Raw genomic sequence first — 7,420 nt, forward strand, 5'->3', positions numbered from 1 at the left:
ACCTGCAATGGTGTGATTTTGGTTTTCATTGAGTAAGTGGCATTTATTTCCATAACCAGACTAATAATTCAAGTAACAAGCAGCTCATGGAATTGTAAACAACTAAATTTTTTTTTGTTTGTTTCTAGGTTGCTGGCATGTCTCTTACATGTAATGGCAAAATATTCGGCACTCAAGAGAAATGCACAAACTAGATTAATCTAGTTTACCAGAAGTCATAAATGATATTCATAAGAAAACACAAAGCCATCCCCTTTCCTCTAAACTCTCAAACACCTGATCCAGTAATTAATTTATTCTTAATTCAAAGTTTTCAGGACTTTTTCAAAGGTATGAAAAGGTGTTTTTTTTTTTTTGTCAGCATTATCATAGTTTGAACATGGTTAAATATTTTATTTATGATAATAAATAAGTACAATAAGGATGATAGACTATTTCCTGAAAATACATACTGTGTTGTATTCACACACAATTAGATAAATGTGCAGTATCTGTCCAAGAAACAAAAAAAAAGACAATCTTGAAAGCTGTTTTTAAATTCTTTTCTGTTCTTTTCCAAGCTGCTAGCAGCAGAGAGTACAACTGAAACATTGCTTTACTGATAGGTAAGCCACCTACAGTAAATATCTAATTTACTTCAGTTTTGGTTGTAAATCTGAAGGGATTCTACTGTGGGTTTGGTCATGCAAATCCCAATACAGATATTTATTTATTAATTATGACAATGAAATCCTGAAATATTACTGAGGTATCAGCTGAGACTGCAATAGCCCAAAATCTGACTTTTTAGTCCTCTGTCCATAGTTGAGTTAGCTCAGGAATGCAGAAGTTCTTCTGCTGTTAAGCTGGGTTGTTGTCACAAATCCACTTGACTCTCTTGTTGGATTATCTGGTTGTGTGGATTTACTTTCTCAATTCAACTTGAATTTTTGAAAATCTCTGGAATTTGATATTAGCTGTTGGAAGGCTTTTGGAAATTTATATTGAAAATATGTCTGCCACATACTTGCTTGTGACAATCTCTTTTTAATAAGAAATTCCCTCGTCAGTCAAGATCCAGAGGAAAAGAATCAGTAGGGCAGCAACACTGGTGTAAGGCATCACTTACATTTCTTACACTGGTATTGGTAGGAGCATGTTATCTTATATATCAAGAGTTCTATTATCATTATAGTGCAAGGATTCCATATTGCCAGAGTTTTTACCTCCTCAATGCTTCTCGTAGGAATCTCCTCCAAGCACTGACTATTCCTGGTCCTCACAGCAGCCATCTGACTCCAGATCCCACCAACCCACTCTTTTATACCACTGCTCTTATTGGCTACAGGTGTGGCCTGTTAACATCAGGCCTGCTCCTGATCTTTAGTAATTGCTCCAGCTGCAACTCCGTAATGGGGTAAAATTACTTTCTATACTACCTTCACTTTCTTATTTTGTATCCTCCTACAACTCCCCCTTTTTCTTTTAATTAATGAGTTTCAGCATTACCAGAAGGACATATTCAAATAAATTAACATTATGACACATTTGTACATTTAATTTAGAACTAAGAGTTATACAAATGTTCAAACAGCATATTATAGTACAGATATAAATATTTCTAAATGTTAGTTCAGTTTTATAGCTTTCCTTAGTTTACAAAGTACTTATCTTCAAAGTCTTTTATGTTTATATTTAAGAAATACTAATAGCTGTAGTTGATATATTTTTGCCAATAGTTTAGTAGTCAAATCCTGCTTCCCTGAATCCACAGGGTTATATGGTCTAGTCTCAAATCCACAGGACATCCCAAATGCACGGGGCAATATAGTTTAATATTTAAATCCTTTTTCTTCCAAATCACATCGGGATCACCATTTGTTTTCTTATATATCAAGAGTTCTATTATCATTATAGTGCAAGGATTCCATACCGCCAGAGTTTCATACCTCCTCAATGTTTCTTACAGGCATCTCCTCTGAGCACTGACTGTTCCTGGTCCTTGCAGCAGCCATCTGACTCCAGACCCCACTAATCCAATCTTTTCCACCACTGTTCTTGTTGGCCACAGGTGTGGCCTGTTAGCATCAGGCCTGCTCCTGATCTTTAGTAATTGGCTCAGCTGCAACTCCTTAATGGGGTAAAATTGCTTTCTATGCTACTTTCACTTTATTGTATTGTATCTCCCAACAGGACGGCTGCAAAAACTGCTATGGGCTCCAGAAATTTGTTCAAAAAATAAAGGTTCCCTCCCTGTATTTTATCATACACTTCTGCAGAAAAAAATTCCACTGAAGGTATTCCTGCATTTCTCTCACAGGACTAAGAAATCATATTTTCATATGAAAATTTATCAGAGTACAAATCAATGCAGACATCATTTGTATTTCTTAGAGCCTAGACACCAACTTGTAAGAGGGATGCTCAAAACCCCTCAAAGTACAGCACCTAAAGAGCTTCAAGTGCACAAAAGATGGTGAGAGAAGGCTTTAAAAGAACAGCTGAGCCTTGAGTGGGAATGGAGAACAGCTGGAGTTGTGAAAAGGTGAAGCAGCTGGCTCATGTTGTTTTTTTTCAGTCGGGTTTGGGATGAGGGTGAGATTTTAGCTTGCTGGTAGAGATGTTTCTTTATGACTGCTGTATGCTATCTGTGTCATGCCTTGTCTCCAGGGTGTGAAAAGAATAATTTTTCAGTTCTGTGATAAAGAAGTGAGACACAAACCAATGGAATGGAGGAGATATGTTAATTTTTGCTGATGCTTAGGTGTATGGTTAACTCCTCTGGGTTGCCAGTGTTGTTTTCTTGAAAGTTTGTATGCTGTTGTCTCTGTTTCTTTTCTCTCTGAATCCTTTTCCCTTTGCTAGGACTCAGATGTTTTATCTGAAGGTAAGTGTTGCTTCCTTCTTATTCAGGCTTCTGGAAGAGACAGAGAAAAGTATGAGGATTTGAGGTAGTGCCACTTAAGTTTCTAAACTTATTAAATAGAGAGATCTCCACTTTGTGTCTTCCACTTTCCTGTTCATAATTCTGTTCTACAATGAGTCTGTAGTGAGTACACACCACTTTACATTTGTCTTTTGTTTTTTCTTGTATCTCTGTGTATTGTTTTTGAGAAAGAAGATGAGGGCATACGAAGCTCAATCATTTAGGGAAATGGATATCTATAAGAACACATTGTGAGTCTTAAGAACTCTGTAAAGTTCTTATGATTTTTGGGTTTTGGAGGGTAGTAGGGTATTGTTTTTTTATTGCTGTTCTTTTTTTTTTGAGTTGTGGTTTTTTGTTTCTTTGGGTTTTTTTGAGTGTGTGTTCCATGTAAGAATTTTGAGCAGTCAGTCTAGGTAATGCATTTTAAAATTGTTAAAACCTAACTTATAAATAATAAACCTACCTTCTACAGTTGTGGACAATAATCACCCTGAAATGCCACTGATTTTTACATGATAGAGTGGGTTTTAAGTAGACTATGTACATTAGAATGAGAGGAAAATATTTTAGAAAGTTGCAGTTTCTAGCACTTCTTATAACTTGGCTACAACACTAAAGTTAGTTTAAAACAAAGTAAGTTGAGGCTGTGTTGAGAATGTACTACAAACAAAAACCTTGGGATTTTTCTGCTTATTTCGTTCCCTGTCTTTGTGTTTTTCCCTTCTCTATTATCTGCTGGATGGCTGTAAACTGTATTAGCTCAGAACCATGCAATCAAAGGTAGCTTGACCAAATTGAGTTACTTTAAAATAATTAATATTCACTATATAGAGATGTAACCCAGGGATTGAGTTAAAAATGCCTTCCATGCTCTTTTGTCTATAGGAGTTTTGTAATTTGTGCTTCTTGCAATCATGTGGCTTTCTTCAAATTGGGGCTTACTGGGAAACATGCAGTGCATTTTAATGCTGCCAATACCAATTCACACGCTCTATAATTCTTTCTTTCTTATTCTTTTCTGTTTTGTGCGTTTTTTTAGTGGATTTGGTGGTTTTGTTTTTTGGTTGGTTTCTTTTTTACTTGTTTTTATCTTTTTTAATCTTTCCTTTTGAAACATTTTGCTGGATTTATTTATTCACTTGATTTTCTTTTTATCAAGATTTGAAGGAGGTCTGGGACAGAGTAGATAAGAAAGGGAGAAATTATTAGTATATGTGAGAGAGCTGTATTCTCTCTTATTATTATTTTCTCTAGAAGATGTCCACTGGTAGTTAACTAACACTTAGATAAGGCATGACTCTTTGCTGTTGTGAGAAATGTCAAAACTACATTGCAAAAATTCGGAGTCATATTGTTTATAAAATTTTACAAGTCTCTCAGTGGATGTTCTTCAGACATAAATTTTGTAAGAGAAGACAAAAAATAATTGCTTCCTTGTAAAGCTCTGTATTTCTTTTCAATGAATTTATCATGGTTTAATCCTAGCCAGCAAGCCCACAGCCACTCTCTCCCCCACCAGCAGGTTCAGGGAGAGAATAGGTGGGGTAAAAGCCTGAGAACTCGTGGGTTGACAGTTTAATAGGGAAAGTAAAAGCCATGAAGACAGGAGACGTGAAAACAAGACATTAATTTACTGCTTCCCATGGCAGGAAGGTGTTCAGCCATCTCCAGGAGAGCAGGGACTCACCACAGGTAACAGTAGCTTGGAAAAGCAAATATCATCACAAGAAATGTTCCTATACTTCTTCCTTCTTCCCCCTGCTTTATATACTGATATAAAATGATGTCACATGGTCTGGAATTTCCCTTTGGTCACTTGGGGTCACCTCCCACCCTCCCAGGCACCCCCAACTTCCTCAGCAGGGCTGGTACAAAAGGCAGAGAAAGCTTTGGCTCAGCCATAGCAAAAACATCTCTGTGTTGTCAGCCCTGTGTTCAGCACAAATCCTAAACACAGCCCCATAGCACCCACAGGGATGATAATTAACTCTACCCCAGCCAAAACCCACACAGAATTCCTTTCTGATTTATCTTGTGGACAAACTGTCATTTGCTTTGTTTGCACACTTTGTTTGTGTTTATGGAAATACAGTGTATTTGCAGATCTGATCTGAAATAGTCCATCATGTATTAGAATAACTCTTACATAGAATGAAATCTTTCAGCAAAGGAACTTTATGAAATATAGGAGAAATTTCATTAATTCTTGTTTGTTTTTTCCAAATAAATAAAATAATTTTTTTTATTCTCTTCCATCATATCAGAAGAAACTTGTTAAATTTTGAGGATGTCAGAATGATGTTGGCTGGTTTGGTTCAGCTTTGGCTTTTCTTTTCTTTTTTTGCTTGTGGTTGAGTTTCTATGGTAGGCATGGCTGTTTTATTCTGGCTAAATTTGTTCTGCATTCATTTCTGAGAAGCAAAGGAACTTCTAGGTAGACCAGACTGTATCTAAATAAAAAGTGTTAAAAAACAAAGAAAAAAAAAGAAAGTATAAATAAAGCAGAAAGAACATCCCTTTCTTTCTCTGCAAGGTCAATTGCTTAATCCTTTTTCTCAGATTATACAAATTCATCAGTGCCCAGTGGGCCTGCCTGTCATTGCTCTGGACCTTACACAGTTCCTTAGCTTATACAAAATAAGTGGAAAGACATGTAAAATTCTATCAAATTCTATCAAATATATGTAAAATTCTATCAAATCAAAATGCTCTTTTATATCAGCCCTAATACAGCATAAAGAACCACATAAATTACAGCAGAAAGGGAGGCGTTTTTCATCCTGACATTTGATGCAAGGTAGAGCCTTGGTATAAATTCTGCAGTTCCTTTCCATTTTTGTTTGTTTGTATGAAAGACTTGAGGTTTTCAGGAGAAACACTAATCTGAAGTGTTAGAACCTGCAACGCTCCATCTGAGTCATGCTGACAGGTGAGAGTAAACAAGTATAAAAATGGAAAGTGTTTCTCTCCATACATGGGGGGAGTTTCTAGCTAAGTGAGGAAAACAGGGCTGTCTTCTGATGCTTGGTAACTGTTTAATCTGAGTTTGGGCTGCACCTGCCTTTAGCCAGTTACTTAAATTGATTTGGTAAATGGGCACTTTTCACAGAGAAATTAGTAGATTACTGAAATCTACAATCAAAGCCTTGCTGAGCTAACTTGTCTAAAAAGGATTCTTTTAACACGAAGTTTTGCATCTTTTTTTTTATCATTGCAACATAAAGACAAAGTATCTTAAATACTTCTGACATAATTCTATAATTATGTCATTTATGTCTATAATTATGTCACATTTATATAAAAACTAGCCATTTCTAACCAATTTATGATTTTTTTTTCTATTAAATATCCCAGGATAATCCTTTCTTGCAAGTAGATAAAATCACTGAATTATTAGGGTTGTAAGGGACCTCTGAAGAACACCAGTCCAACCCTACAGCCAAGGCAAGGTCACCTCAATCAGAAATGTGTCCAGGTGGGATTTGAATGTCTCTAGAGAGGGACATCTCCCTGGGAAGCCTGTTCCAGTGCCCTGACACTCCCAGTGCAAAGTTCTTCCTCAAGCTGAGGTGGAACTTCTTGTGTTTTAGTTTATGTGTGTTGCTCCTCACCCTGTGGCCATTGCCCTCGCTGGGCACCACTGAAAAGGGTTCAGTACCATTCTCTTGTCACCTGCTGTCCTGGCTCAGAGCAAATTTGGGAGAGAATCCCCAAAGTTGCTCCTCTAGGAAAGCAGATTCAATCGGGCCCTCCCTGTTGAAAGAGAAGGGAGACGACCCATCCTTTGATTCAGCATCGAACTCCAAATTTATTGATCCAAAAGGCACGTTTTTATAACCGTGTTAATTAAGATCATACATATTGCAAAACTTGAGCTCACGATAGGCTACCGAGCAAACACTAACCCCTTCCTTTGTTTTCAATACCTGTGGTTTGTTTATTGAAACCAAGATTTGTGTTGTCACCCTGATATGGAAAAGTTCTCAAAACCTCCAAATCTGTTCCCAGACCAGCCAAGGACAGAATGTTTACCTGTTATGAGAAGACTGTCTGAGAATCCTGCTGTTTATAAAAATGTGCCTGAGAACTTAGTTATTTACAGAAACGGGCTTGAGAACTGCTGCTTTACAGTTGCCTTTTACTTTTCCATCAGCTGTATATTTTCATGACCTCTTTCTTTAAGCCATGTCTGAGCAAAATTCTCCAACACCTCCCCACAACCAGTGCGGGAGAAAATAACTCCTTGGAGAAAAGTGGGAAAAAACTGTTTATTAAACAATAAAACCTAAACAATACTAAACAATCAAACCCCTTGCTGCTCCAAAAGCGATGACAAACTGAGAAAGTCCCTCCCCGGGTTGCAGCTGAGCTCACTCAGTCTCTGGTCAGTCCCTCAGTGCTGGCAATGTCGCAGGCCAGGCCCGGCCCGGTGGGCCTCAGGTGCAGCTGCCGGTGCTCCCCTGGGTGTTCAGGCCAGAGCAGGTTAAACAGCTCCAAAGAAAAGGGAAAAAA

The sequence above is a fragment of the Ammospiza nelsoni genome, chromosome 4, assembly GCF_027579445.1.
Source record: "Ammospiza nelsoni isolate bAmmNel1 chromosome 4, bAmmNel1.pri, whole genome shotgun sequence".
NCBI classification, from domain to species: domain Eukaryota; kingdom Metazoa; phylum Chordata; class Aves; order Passeriformes; family Passerellidae; genus Ammospiza; species Ammospiza nelsoni.